Genomic DNA, 14,752 nt, shown 5'->3' with positions numbered 1-14,752 from the left:
AAAAGCTACAGACAAAGATGCTCACTGAAATGTTATTTATTAGAAATCTTAATTGTGGAATTGTTAAAGAAAATACACACTACCTCTAAAGAATACCAAGAAATGATTAAAAGTAGTCATTATGAGAGCTTAAAATATAATATTATAGGAAATGCTAAGGGCATAACATTAAGTGGAAAATGAGATGAAAATTATTACAATGTAATGTTATTTATGTATGCACATAGGAAAAGATTAGAAAGGAAAAGTGTAATATCTATGTTAGAAATGATAGGGTAATTCCCGCCCACACTTCCCACATTTCCTGTATATTTTTGCAATTTAAAACATCTAAAATTACCAATTGCCGTCCCTACCTTAGACATTGAATTTGATAAAATAAAAATAAAACATAGATTATCTTAATTTTTTCTCAATTCATTTATTTTCCTCAACTTTTTAATTTGAAAATTTGTAGACCTAAAGAAAATTTGTAAGACAAGAACAACAAATGCCTGTGTGTCCTCCCCCTGGATTCACCGACTGTTGCCACATTTGTTTTCTCTATGTACAAGACACACATACATTTTTTTTCTGAACCCTTTGAGAGAAGTGGCAGACATTTTGACACCATGGCCTTAAACACTGTAGCACATATCTTCTAAGAACAACGACATTCTTCTACCTTCTATAATTATCACACTCAAGAAATTTAACATTGATATAATCCTATGATTATTTAATATAAAGCTTATATTCAAATTTCTCCAGTAGACCAAAAAATCGTTTTTGTGTTTCGCTTGTTTACTTGTGTTTTATGGAAGATTCAATCGAAGACCACACATCGCATTTAGTTCTTATGCCTCTTTAGTCTCTTTTGGACTAAAATAACTCCTCAACAGTGTTTCGGTTTTTTAAAAAATTCTTTCATGACACTGACTTTTTTTAAGACTGTAAGCCAGTTATTTTGCAGAATATCCTTCAATTTAGATGTGTCTGACTTATTCCTCATGATTAGAAATGACTTGAATTTCTTGGCTAACTCATTGATCTTATTTTGTGTGGATCTTATTTCCCACGTCCTGTGAAAACAGAAAATCTTTAATGTGTTTGTTGAAAAGATTAAGCTGAGATTTTGTTCGGGTGCAGTATTAGCTGCATCAGGGATGTGTATCTGAACTTCATCGTTTTCTCATCTAGAGAATAGTAACTAAGAACATGTAGCTTAAGGAATCCAAGCACTTGAGAGCCACTACAGTAATTCGTTGCTTAGCGACAGAGATGCGTTCTGAGAAATGCATCATCAGGCGATTTCGTCATTGTTCGAACATCATAGAGTGTACTTACACAAACCTAGATGGTATAGCCTACTACACGCCTAGGCTATATGGTACTAATCTTATGGACCACCACCATATATACAGTTTATTGTTGACTGAAACATCGTTGCGCAGCACTTGATTATCTAAGTAAACTAATTCCCACAGCCAAAAGGAGAGGTCTGTCTCCTTTTTAACCACCTACATACAGCTTGTCTGTATCAAAGGAATGTTTCATATTCTGTTTCCTTGTGTTTGTCCAGCTGGTCTGTAAGCCAAACAGGGAGTCAGTTGGTCATAGATTTAAAGATACCAGGTTGCAATCTTGGAGGATAGAATCATCTGCTCAGCCACTGCTCAGGGGGCAGTATATGTGCCTTCAGATTGTTTTACTAGAACATTTGAGTCCTAAAAATACCTGATTTCTGAACTAAGCAATGGAATCTAGGCAGAGGGAAGACTAAGTTTCATTTATAACTTGGCCTGTTATGGCTGCCAGTAAATCATACCAATTTATATAAATAAGAGCCACGGCAAAGATGTTGCCTTAATGGTAAGTCCTCTGACTGGACTTACAGATCTGGGTTGTATTTCTAGCAAAGGCTTACTGAACGCATCCAAGGGCACTGGCTTAACCCCAGGGATAACGAAGTTTTTTGAACCAATGCCATCACTCTTGCTCACTTGCCCACTACAGATATTGCTAATTAATCACAGTGTTCATTTCTATTAACCTCGATGCTGCCTCAGAAAGTTTCCCAACGCAGCACTACAGGCAGCCACTAATAATAATTCAGAGTTAATACATCAGATGGAATTTTTACAGCACTTAGTTGAAAAAAGAATATTTTTCCAAATCTCATCTCGTTTTTAGCTTCTCAAGTTCACCTGCACATGAATGGCAAGGGTCTAGAACAGCTTTTCTTATGATTGACCTACAGATAATTGACAAACTTGGTAAAAATCTCATAATCAGGTTATGTTGACCAGGTGATTTGTCAAGGGAAGGAAAGGAGAGTGTATTAGTTAGGGTTGGCTATTTGCTGTCGCAAATTGACCTCAGTCTATATAATAGATCAAACACAATAGCAGTTCATTTCTTGTTCATGAAATGATCCAAGTTGGTTCATGAAATGAAACAAGCCAACTTGGATTGGGGTGGCGGAGGGGCGGGATGTGAATGGGTGAGCTCCATTCCATGCAGCTATTAAGGATTCAGGCTGATGGAGGCTCTGCCATCTTAAACACTTGATTTCCCAGATCACTGTGGACATTTGCATCCAGCTGGTGTAGGGAAAAGAGCATGGAGGAGCACCGTGTGGGTCAAGCCTAAACGTGGCTCACAACAATTCTGCCATTTTCTATCGGCTAGAAGACAGTTACACGGCTGTACCTAACTACAAGTTGGGCTGGGAAGTGTAGGTCATGGCAGCACAAACTCTTCCAGTGAAACTCCACTCTAGAAGGCACCATAAATGTTTAGTGGTCAGCCAGCCCTCTCTGTACAGAAAGAGGGACTTTTTCTTGAAACTCCATGGCTTCTTGTGGGACAGAGGAATGATGACAGCACTAGAGTGCACCTAGCAGGATACCAGGCGTAATATTTGTCTTAGCCTTTTCATATTCCCAGCTGGTCTGTGACCCAGTCAAATGTAAAGGTGAAATTGATGATAATAAAAATTATTAACTGTGTAATGCATTACTGAAAAATGTGTGGAATTTTAGTGTCTCTAGGATATCTTTAAAGATACAGGAAGAGTTCCATTTCTACCTCGGGTGTGGAAAGCAGATAAGAACATAACTCCCAACCTAGAAATAAGAAAAACTACAGATAAAATACAAAATCATAATTTTTTTTGAACCCATCAGATAGCTGAGGCCATAGGGCAACTGGTAGCCTGAAATCAAAGGCCTCTCTAAGAACATAGAACGTGAGCTCTGGCTCACCTTTAGCAGAGCACAGGAAGAAGAGACGCCAGTTGCCATGTGAATAAGTAAGAAGAATTCAGCTAAAACTTCTAACAAATTTCAAAAGTCTTACTTTGAGCTAATGTGACAGTATAGAACCTCTGGGAGCCACAGATACACAGGGAATTCACACTTGGCTCACAAGCTTTTCTCCACAGACCTCCATTGGGTGCTCATAAGAATGATTGTGGTCAGGGTGAGGGACCAGAAGGAGTCTTCCTCAGAGGTGCAGGCCTGAAGGAAGGCAGGACAGTTGCTGTGGGAAAGTCACAAAACCCCAATTAGATGCTTCCCTAGGGAATAAATGCCTCAAGCTACTGGGGGAGGGGAAGAAACTCTGCACTCCCAGGGCAAGGCGAAGACTCACTGCAGGTGGGGGAAAGGGGAGAGGAAAGAACCCCTATCATTGTTGGAGAGGCAGGGCACCGTCCTGGGCTCAGAATCCTATGCCAATATCATCAGAAGTTTCCTATCACTGGGCAGATGCACGAAAGTCCCATACAACACTCATCAAAGATACACAACAGTTTGGCTGCCATGGGAAGGAGACGTAGGATCACTTATGAACCCCACCCTTGAGCTCAGGAATACAAGACCAAGGATGGAACATGATAACATCCAGTAACACTGAGTAACAAGCAATAGCAGTCTACTCCTTGAGGATGGGCAAGAGTCTGGAGAGAGCCCCTTCTGTGGTACAGTATACAGGGAAGGCTGAAAGTTGAGGGTAAAGCAGGAAGATTGAGAAAAAAACCCTGGTACCCACCCCCAACCTAAGTACAAGTTATTGCTGCAGGACTTTGAAGCCAGTGGTCCACTGAAACAAACCACAGCAAAAACAAAGCCAGCCCCCCTGCTAACTAGATTAACTCAACTCCATACACAGAATCTAGCATAAAAAGAACCATGCCCATTTCTAGGCATAAATGCCATACATCTCAGTCCCTAGTGTCCTACACAAAATGTGTGGTGTTCAATCAAAAATGCTGAGACAAATAAGAAGACAAGGAAAAGCAACCCATTGTCATGACATAAAGCAATCAACAGAACCAGACCAAGAGATGACTCAGACACTGGAATTATCAGACAGGTAACTTAAAATGTTTTATTAATATGCAAAAGGTTCTAGTGGAAAAAGTAGACAATATGCATGAACTGATATGGAATTTCAGAGGAGAGATGGAAACTATAAGAAAACACCTAATGGAAATTCTGGAAATAAAGCAAGATGACAACAGAGATAAACAAAGATTTCTTACATATGACACCAAATTAAAACCCACTGAGATACTACTACACACTTATCGGGATGTCTAAACTTAGAAAGACTAACTATTCCACATACTGACCAGAATCTTGAGCAACTGGAGCTCTTATACCTTGCTGATGAGAATACAAAATGACACAGTCACTTTATAGTATAGTTGGCAGTTTTTGATAAAGTTAAATATACACTTGCAATATGATCTTGCCATCCTCTCCTAAGTGTTTACCCAAGAGAAATATAAACTTATTTCACTCAAAAACCCGTATGTGAGTATTATAGTGACTTTATTCATAATCACCAAAAGCTGGAAACAGCCCAACTGTCTTTCAACTGGTGAACGGATAACCAAGTATGGTATATCCATACAATAGAATATTCCTCAGCATTAAAAGAACAAACTGCTGATAGATCCAGCAACTTGGATTATTCTCAAATGCATTATGCTAAGTAAAAGGAGAAACGCTAGAAGAGCTACATACTGTATGATTCCATTTATAGGACATTCTGGAAAAGGCCAAACTATAAAGACAGAAAACGGATCAGAGATTGCTAAGAGCTGGGGGTAGATGAATGTCTTAACTACAAAAGGAATTTTTGGGGTGATGGACTTGTTCAATATCTCGAATATAGCGGTAGTCATACAACTTTATGCTTTTGTCCAAATCTATGGAGCTGTACACTAAAAAAAGGTCATCTTTATTGTATATAAATACTTGACTTACAAAATAATAAATGACTACATATAAAGATACAATAGATTAGGACAGGTACTCTGCCTTACTTTTTCAGTCTTCTAGTATACTGCCTTACAAAAAGATGGTATTTATGGTCAATTGTATTTTGGTCCAGAATATCCCTTGCCCTTCCCTAGGGCCCCTCCCTATGGAAACTTGCCTTATCCACCCAAGTGCGATCAGTCCCGACAATACTAATTCATATGACATGTTCTAAGAGTTTGCTGAAAATCCTATAAGCCTTGTTGACCTAAACAGATAAACAGCCAGTTATTCCTCCAGCAAAGGATGCGTTTATTCAGGATCAGCAAAGGATTCCAACTCAGAGTCTGCAATCACCGCAAGCTATGTGGAAGTGCCCAGCAGCAAAGGGCAGAGAAACTCTTTTACAGAGGGGAAGAGGAAGTAGGAAGGGCTATTGTAAACAAAGAGTCCATTGGAGGAGACTGAGAGTTTGAAGTATAGTGGCTTCTCATTGGCTGAGTTGTGACAGCCTCTCATTGGCTGAGCTTCTTGCAGGTCAAGAAGAGGGTCTTTCTTTTTCCTGTTGTGCTCTGCTATCCACGTAGGGCAGGAGAGCTCCCGTTTGGGCCTCCTGACTCCATTTTAATGAGGTTTCTGTTTGTTAATTTCCGCAGCCTAAATATACTGCATCATATTTGATTTAAAAATATATTTAACATCAAAGAAAAAATTATTCTGAATGCTATAAAGACTTAAGATTTTCTAAAATCTATCTTATAGATTCCAATTATTTTGTGAGCTACATCAAATTAATCTTTGATCAATGCAATAACATAGATTCTTTTATGTCCCGAGGAAAATGAAAATTGTACCCAAATAAGGTTTCATCAAGGTATGGTAATTTTTAGCCTTGCCCTCCTGTCACAAATTTGGATTTGCCCAGTTTAGGATGCTACTGGCAGTAAGACCATAACTGACATCTCCGTATTTCACTAGCCCCATATTTCCTTCCATTAGTATGTAATTCTACCTGTCACAAACTATCTTATTATCTAAAACTAAAGACTACCTTCTCTTAAAAAATACATACCATTTCAAATGTCATTTTTATGATTATAAATTTTACATTCTTATATTCAAGATTTTGAGCAAATTACTTACCATGTGACAAATTCCTGACTTCTTTTAGCTTTCCATTATGGACCATTTCAAAAAAAGATCTGCAAATTTCATTTCCCCTTCCCTATGACAAGTAGTCCTCTTTTTAAACTAGTAGTTCTGAACTCTATTAGAACAATACTCCCTTTTTATAAAAAATATTTTATAATATTTCCTTTGCTGTCTTAAAATGAAGTATCTTGCACATTGCAGATGTCTAACACCCTTAGCTCCCACCCACTAGAGGCCATTAATCATTGTGACAACGAGAAATCTCTCTCACAAAGTTCTAGGTTGCCCTCTGGGTGAAAAGAGGGTGGAACCACTCCCATCAAGAAGTACCAATTTAGGGCATATTTCTTCAATGGCAAAGTACTGTTCTAGTTGAAAATGGTAGATGTAGACTAAAGAATTAAGTTCAATAGGTAGCATGAATAGTTAGTTATCTATTACCGCACAACAAATTACCCCAAAATTTAGCAGCTTAAAACAACATACATTTATTCTCTCCTAGTTTCTGCAGATCAGGAATCTGGGAGCTGTTTAGCTGGGTGTTTCTGGCTCAGAGTTGCCCATGAAGTTGTAGTCAGGTCAGGCTTCAGTCGTCTCAAGGCCCAACTTGAACTTGAGGATTTGCTTCCAAAGTCACCCCCAGGAGCACAGGCTTAGTTCAGCAATACTTGGGCCTCTTACAACAGGGCTTCCCCTAGAGTGAGTGACTAGAGAGAGAGAGAGCGCGCAATGTCTTTCATACTGTATTCTCACAAGTGAAATCCTATCATTTCTGCCATATTCTATTGACCAACCCTGGTACAATATGGGAGGCAACGCCACAGGCTGTGAATATTGGGAGGTGGGGCTTATTGGATGCCATCTTGGAGGCTGGCTACCACAGGCAGGGATCTCTGCATTCCTCAATAAAAACAAGTACTCCAACCCACATCCAGGTTGTAATTTTATTGAATTGTAAAGGATTATTTCATAGAATTGAGAGGAACAGAAAACATTGATAACGTTTTGTCCCAACTAAACAGAAACTGTTTCTTAGCAACATGGAAATATCATTCTAGTTATCTGGACTCAGTATCGCTGTTTATCCAATGCCTATTTTTACCTCTGGATTTTAGATTTATTCAATGTGAATGTGAATAAAGACGCATTCAACATTATCACAGGTATAAGTAAATCTAAAAACATTTCGACACATACATATGGGTTAATTCTAGCAATAAGAAAATAAATTTTTTATTAAATGAGATTAGGCCAACCTAATCAGATACTTTAGTAATAAGTGTATATTGGAGTCAAGCACATAGAAATGGTGTAGACTGAGAAAAATGAGGGTGAATGTAGAGGCCACATAAACACTTTTAAGAATCAAAGCCCTATTTGTAACATAGTTCCTCCTTCTTATTAATGAGTGTGTCATCTACACATTCATCTTTCTGCATTTTCCTAAATCTCAAGAGCAGGCTGTCAATTTTGGTCATTTTGCCACTGGATTGAATCTTTTCAAAAAATGTTATAAATGCCTTATAAATGTGTGGCAATTTTAAAAGAGAGGCTAAAAATCTTTGTAACACAATAAAATGCTCTCTAGTGCCTTAAAAATTATTAATCACAATTGTGATACTTTTAAATTGTAATATACACATTAAATACCTTAGAAGAATAGCATTATAGTCTTATTTATTTCATCTCTAGAATGCTAAAAAGAATGCTCATTTAACAATTGAACTCCAGCTCTTCAATTGTTCTTAAAATACGTATATTTTTTAAATGATTATGACCTTGTCTGAATTTTTCCATTACATTCTGGTTTTTATTATGCTACTTGTTAGGGAGCCAGTTCATATATAACAACTTTCTTTCTTTTTTTTTTTTGAGGAAGATTAGCCCTGAGCTTACATCCGTGCCCATCTTGCTCTGTTTTATATGGGATGCCTGCCACAGCATGGCTTGATGAACAATGCTAGGTCTGCGCCCGGGATCCCAACTGGCAAACCCCAGGTTGCCAGAGCGGAGTGCGCGAACTTAACTGCTGCGCCACCAGGCCAGCCCCTATAACAACTTTCTTTTTTTTCTTTATGGAAATAAACTTTCACTTGTGATGAAAGGCGGAGAGGTGTTAGAAGCACTGAGTGGTCCTCCATCATGTTTCGTTGGTGTTGTCCTACCCTGCTGGTTCAGTGCACAGTCAGCAAGGAGGCAGTTTAGTGAGGAAGGCAGTTGTCACATGACTCGAGCTCCTGTGAATCTCTCTCACAGAACAGTCTGGTGAACTTCCCAGCCAGGCTTCATGTCCCTGGGCTTTATAAAATGTTGAAACTTAAAATACATTATGGGTTTCAGAGATCTCTATCATGGTTTTCAAACTGGTGTTAGTGTGACAGTTGTCGGAGTTGAATATGTTAGATAGGTTTAAGGGGATCAATTTCCAGGTCCTCAAATTCCCTATTACTCGTGCTCGAAGCTGATCTGTCTGAGAACGTGTGCTTGACCAAGGCATTGTGCCCAGTCTCTTTCTCAGCTCCTCATTCCCAGTCACTTTTACCCTACTTCATACAGTAAAGGCAAACCTCTCACTCGTCTGGAACTCTGCAGTGGGACTGGCCCCTGGTGGAAATGCCTACAGGGAAGCTGCCTTGATCAAAGCGCTGGTCTGTCTCAGCTGCTTGATTTCAAAGAAGAAGAGAGAAAAGTTCCCACAATTATTTTCACTGATCAACATTACATTTTCAAGTATCCAAAACATATATAGGCAATGAGTTAGTATTTTATGTTTTCTTGTGTATTCATTCAGACTCATAAAAGAAAATCTATAATAAACTATTTCATAAAGATAATTAGTTACAGAAATTCTGTAGTCATTTTTTACTTGGTTGCATTTCCTTGGGTGCTTGTTCTTATTGGTCAACCGCTTTCTACCAGTTTATTGTATCCTGTGATGTAATTATTAGAGATGTATTAGCTGACCAAGAATCGACTGTGGTTTCTACTATAAACAGCTGTTAATACAATTTTTCTAAGCCCTACATGTGAAAATAGCCAATAATTTGTTTTTGCTGTCAATTCCCACAGAATCCAGTTACATTCTAGCAATAAGTAGTATATATCTGTTGATATATGGACTAATTAAAAAAGGAAAAAGGCTCCATCCGTTTCAAGAGAGAGAGTTCCAGCAACATTTTACTTATCATGTTTAATAAATATAAAATTTAATAATGAATTTATGTTGTCTTCAATTGTGTACTAATAACAGTGATGATAACTTAAGCCAGAAGAAAATTTTAACAGTTTTATTGATACAGGAAGCATATAGTTTAAATTTCAACATATACATATTTTATGTTGCAGAAAAGGATACGATGATTAATTTTTTTTAACTTTCGAATATAAAGAACAAAATTCTGTGGGTAAAGTAAAATAGGAATACAAGTTCAAGGGGAAACAGAAACAATGTGAATTTTCCTAATGTTAAACAAGAGACTGTTGGGGGCCAGCCCCGTGGCCAAGTGGTTAAATTCGTGCTCCACTTCTGGGGCCCAGGGTTTCACCAGTTCAGATCATGGTGCAGACATGGCACCACTCATCAGGCCAAGGTGAGGTGGCATCCCACATAGCAGAGCCAGAAGGACCTACAACTAGAATATATAACTATGTACTGGGGGGCTTTGGGCAGAAGTAGGAAAAAAAAAAGAGATACTGTTCATATTTTTTATTGAGATACACTTGACATATAATGTTATGTTAGTTTCAGGTGTACAAGATAATGATTTATTTCTATATATTGCAAAACAATCACCACAATAAGTCTAGTTAACATTTGCCACTATACATAGTTACAATCTTTTTTCTTGTGATGAGAACTTTTAAGATCTGCTCTCCTAACAACTGTCAAATATACACTACAGTATTGTTAACTGTTGTCGCCATGCTGTACATTACATCCCCAGGACTTACTTATTTTATAACTGGAAGTTTGTACCTTTTGACACCCTTCACCAATTTGGCCCACCCCCAACCCCCCACCTCTGGCAACCACTAATCTGTTCTCTGTATCTATGAGTTGGGATTTTTTTAGATTCCACGTATAAGTGAGATCATACGGTATGTGTCTTTCTCTGACTTATTCACTTAGCATAATGCCCTCAAAGTCCATTCATGTTGTTGCAAATGGCATGTTCATATGTTTTTAAAAGTAAAGACGTGCATAAAAAATTGCTCTGGTAATTAGGCTATATCGTATATAGTAAAAAGAGTGATGTAATAAGTTTTTGGTAAAAGTGTCAATATTTACAATATGATTGCTTTCTTTGCTACTATTTAAATTTATGAGGAAAAATTTCAGATGTTAACATAAAAATGTATGAGATGGCACAATAGTTTTTCAAAACTATTTTAGAAAGTATACAAGCAGAAAAAGAAAAAAGAAAATCACTACTCTAATGAAGTAAAATAAATCAATGGCCCCAGTGTTCTGTCCCCAAATCTATTGTAAAATTAAGCATTTCTTTCATTTTTCCATTTGTCTTCATTTCTCCAAATATAAAATGAACGTGATAATAACTTTCCTTGTGGTCAGAGATGTCTGTGGTCTTGCAAGAAAAAAAAACCTGTGTAATGGTAAGCCACGTTGTCTGTTAAGTTACAAGTGAACTACTGACAGGTTGGAAATAAAAACATTCATTTACCCTGTTCTCTGTATATTTGTTGGAAGTTATTACAAAGGAATCTGAAAATAAATGACCAGCCACTGTCCAAGAGTTCTAACAAAAAAGATAATTCAGAATCACAGAACTTTTAGACAATAACTTCTAACTTTATCTTTTAAACCTATTTCCTTTACTGTCTCAATATGACTATACTTTAAGTAAATAAATGCATCTATATATTCTTTTAACCACGAAAATATGATAGGCAGATGAAAGAATTTTAAAAGTACCTGTTCCTAAATTTCCTATAATCTGCTCCTCCTCTTGAACCAAGAGAGTTCCTAGCAGTCTTCTAAGTTCATACATACACAATTTGCCTGCACCTCAATTCCTGTTCTCATTACTGAGTGATACTAACCTTGGTTTCTTCATTAAAGAAATGAAATATACTATCTTATTCACACATTTAACAAAAATTTTATCCAGCATTTCTTGTGGATTTAGCCTGGGCGAAAATCACTGGGCATAGAAGCGGTATTGCTTTAGGTGGAAATGTAAACTGTGAAGGTGGGGTGTAGGACTAGGGGTAAAAGAAGAGATTAAGGCAGTTGGAATTCAGATAGTCTGGAAGCAGATCTGGAAGTTCTGGAGAGAAACTGAAAGACTGTACATGTAGTTCTTTATGTCAGTCACAAGGGACGTCTTTAAGCACTAAACATTTCTGAGAGTAATTGTCCAGGCAGTAAGGACAATTGCAGAAACTGAACAAGAGAAGAAAATGTCAAGCGAAATTTGGCATGTCAAAAATGCAGTCTAGGCTTAAAGATGATGATGCCTGAACTCACATTGACAGCCTAGGAAAACATTTTATTTATGCAGTAAAAGGAAAAATTTAAGTTATGCTGGCATTAGCCAGCAGTTGGACTAAATAACTTCCAATATCTCTACCAACAATAGGCTTGCACCAGAAGGTTACACTCTGAGCACAGAATTAAATTAAGGGAATTTAGTTAAGTGATGGTGATTACTTAATGGCATCAGAGTCTTCTCCACAATGTGGATATAATGACTAATCCGACTGAGAATTAGAGCATCCTTGCTTCTGAAGGGAATGATTTGCATCTCTGAAGGGTGGCAGTGAAGGGCAGGGCAGAATAAAAGGTTGAAAAGTGCCTTTGTGTAGCTAGTCTTTGGACAATTTCACTAATCTTTGGCACCTCCAGCAGAGGGCAGGCAGGTATAGGGAAATAAAAGGAAACGAGCATTTCTCACTGTTGTTTACAGGCAGTCCTTGCTTTGCACGGTAGTGTGGGACCATAAGAATGGCCATGCAACCTGAAATTGTGCAAAGCAATCTTAATAATTGATGGGAAAATTGTGATTGTTCCATGACCTTTAAAATTTTTTGTCAAAACAAAACTCTCTGTCAGTTATAAATGTATGGGGAAATGACATAATAGTAAAATTAGTATCTATTTAGTACATTTTAATTTAAAACATTAGAAAGTTTGAGAGTTAAAGTGTTTTATTTCTTTGTAAAAAACCAAAACTTAGCAAGAGTATAGTGCTTGCTTTCTTCTCGTAGAATTTACAAGAGGAAACAAGCGTCTTTTCTATGGCTTGGTTAATTTCTAAATTTTGCATCAGCTTCCAATATGTCATCCTTTGCACTTTCTGTGTTAATATCTCCAAGAGTTCTTTTAACAGCAGCTTGTTGGGACTCATGTGCTCTGGAAGGATATACCACCCACTGTTTCAACTAGCCTTCCCTCAGATACCAAACCAATTACCCCGATATTCGTGGGTTTACCGATCTCCACCAATCCCTGCCCAGACCACCCTATGGCTAACTCCTCCACCACTAACCTGAGACAACCTAAGTACTCCACCCTCAGGGAACTCATTTGATTGAATTCATTTGGACGGTTGCCACCTGTCTGACAAGTTTATGTTAAACTCAGCTATTTTAAAAAATCAAAATAGATTCTGAATTTTCTATCAAGATAGTTTTTTGTAGGAACTTTGACACCACAAATATGGATAGAAATATCGGAAGAAATAGCTGACAAAGCAGAAAATGCTTGCGTCTGGAGAGCAGAAATTGGGAGAGAAGGGGGATGGAACAAGTGACTATTTTTTTTGTTTGTTTGTTTTGAGCCATGACTTTTAAAATATGTGCATCTATTACTTTGTTACAAATAAAAATTAAATTTAAAAGGAAAAGCAAAATGCATTTATTTCATCTGAAATAGGGTGACAATCTCCAGTTAAATTTGGTAAATATTTGTGGAGCGTATCTTACGTGCCAAGTGCTGTGCTCAGCCCCTAGAAAACAAACCTGAAAAGAACGAAGTCCTGCCCACAAACATGTCACAGTCACCCGAGTCCTTCCCACAGAATCTGAGTGGTCTCGTAGACTGAGAATCCAGCGCACTACTTTTAACTTTTACAATCAGAGTGTTAAAAAAAATTCAGGCAAGGTCTGTATTCAAAATCAAGTGTCTTAGAAAAAACATGACTAATTCAGTTGGCTATTTGCAGGACCTGAGCATGTGTTTCCAAGCCCAAATTTATTTACAGTTCACATTCATCGAGAAGCTCTAGTTTTACTCAGTTTATTCTCCTGATAATTACTCTCTTGAGTATGCGTACGTTTTCCATGCGTTTGTTAAGTTCTTGCTATGCTCATATCCTGCTAAGTTTTATTCCCTCATAGAAAATGGTACATGTATCTTGCCATAAAAAATTTCACAATTAGGGGCCGGCCTGGTGGCGCAGCGGTTGAGTTCGCACATTCCGCTTTGGTGGCCCGGGGTTCACTGGTTCACATCCTGGGTGCGGACATGGCACCGCTTGGCAAGCCATGCTGTGGTAGGCGTCCCACATATAAAGTAGAGTAAGATGGGCACCGATGTTAGCTCAGGGCTGGTCTTCCTCAGCAAAAAGAGGAGGATTGGCGGCAGATGTTAGCTCAGGGCTAATCTTCCTCGAAAAAAAAATTCACAATTAAATGACTAGCCATCCAACTGCAGCAACCAGAAATGAAAGGTTTCTGTTGTTCTGACTACTATAGTTTTTTAATATTTGAATACCAACAAATTCTGGGGACATGAGACATACTTATGTGAAATGGCTTTTGAAATATTATAAATATTCCTAAAATATTAAAGTGTTCATTCCTCACATAGAAGACAATCTCTAGAGGATGTTTTGAGCCAAGGCATTCTCTTCAAATCTCACTCCAGTTTGCATCTCTGTTTAGCACCAGCTCTTCTTATTGCGGCGTTAGAGTCACACATTAGAATCACCTGGGAGGTTCTAAGAAAACCCCAGGACCTGGGACCCATGCCTGTGGGATTCTAATTTACTCGGTCGTGGAAGGAGCTTGGTCACGTGTGTTGTCCAATATGTCAACAGGTGGTTCTAATGTGCAGTCAGGGCCGAGGACCATCACCTAAAACAGAGGTTCTCTAAGTGTGGTCCCTGGCCTGGCAGCATCAGCATCACCCGGGAACTTGTTACCAACGCAAATCCTCAGGTCCGCTCTACCCCAATGAATCCAAAGTTCTGGGGGTGGAGATAAGTAATCTGTAGTTTAACAAGCCCTCCAGGTGATTCTGATGCACCACGCTAAAGTTCAAGCCATTAGATCAGAAGAATATAAAAACAGCAATTGTCAGGAGAATGGAGTTAAGGAATGAGGGAGAA

The sequence above is a fragment of the Equus quagga genome, chromosome 4 (assembly GCF_021613505.1).
Source record: "Equus quagga isolate Etosha38 chromosome 4, UCLA_HA_Equagga_1.0, whole genome shotgun sequence".
In the NCBI taxonomy this organism is placed as follows: Eukaryota; Metazoa; Chordata; class Mammalia; order Perissodactyla; family Equidae; genus Equus; species Equus quagga.
Note: the sequence above shows the minus strand (reverse complement) of the source record.